We start from the raw sequence: 920 nt of genomic DNA, 5'->3' as shown, positions 1-920 counted from the left end.
ACCTAATTCCAGTGCTATAAATTCCCTAAAATCCAGAAACCCCCAGAGCGAGACCCGAAACAATTTTATCACCGCTGCAAGCCTTTGTTCTTTCGCGGTCCCATCTGGAGGCTTCTGTCGGTAATCTGCCGGAGGGGGGATCGATTGCGGAAGCCATCTTCATCAACCTTGATGCCTCCATGAGGTTACGTGAGTAGTTCCCACAGGACCTACGGGTTGTAACGCCCCGGTTTCGATGCGCCAGGTGTCCGCCAGTTATTCGTCGTTGTTGCCATGTCATTTGCTTGCGTGTTGCATTTTATCATGTCATCATGTGCATTTCATTTTGCATACGTGTTCGTCTCATGCATCTGAGCCTTTTCCCCGTTGTCCGTTTTGCAATCTGGCGCTCCTATGCCCTCCGGCGTTCCCCTTTTTATCTCCTGTTGTGAGTAGGTGTTAAACTTTCTCGGAATGGCCCGAGTCTTGCCAAGCGACCTTGGTATAGCACCGGTAGACCGCCTGTCAAGTTTCGTGCCATTTGGAGGTCGTCTGATACTCCAACGATTAACCGCGTAGCCCGAAACCCCCCTTTCTCTTTGCAGCCCAACACCCCTCCAAAGTGGCCCAAAACACATCTAACTCCCCTCCAAGCTCCCGGTCGTTCGATCACGATCGTGTGGGCGAAAACCGCTCCTCATTTGGACACTCCTAACTCCCTCTACCTATATATTTGTGCCCCTCCCCGAATTTTCGCGCAGCCCTAACCCTAGGAGTCTTCCTCCTCGCGCCGCCGGACATGTCCATCCGCGCCGGACATGTCCGCCGGACACGTCGCCCCGACGAATCAGAGCGCGACACGTCACCCCGCCGCTGCTCCCCTCCACTCAGCGCGCGCCACATCACCGCCGTCCGTCCCACGCGCCGCCGTGGCCCACGGG

This window comes from Triticum dicoccoides, chromosome 3B, assembly GCF_002162155.2.
Source record: "Triticum dicoccoides isolate Atlit2015 ecotype Zavitan chromosome 3B, WEW_v2.0, whole genome shotgun sequence".
Lineage (NCBI taxonomy): Eukaryota > Viridiplantae > Streptophyta > Magnoliopsida > Poales > Poaceae > Triticum > Triticum dicoccoides.
Note: the sequence above shows the minus strand (reverse complement) of the source record.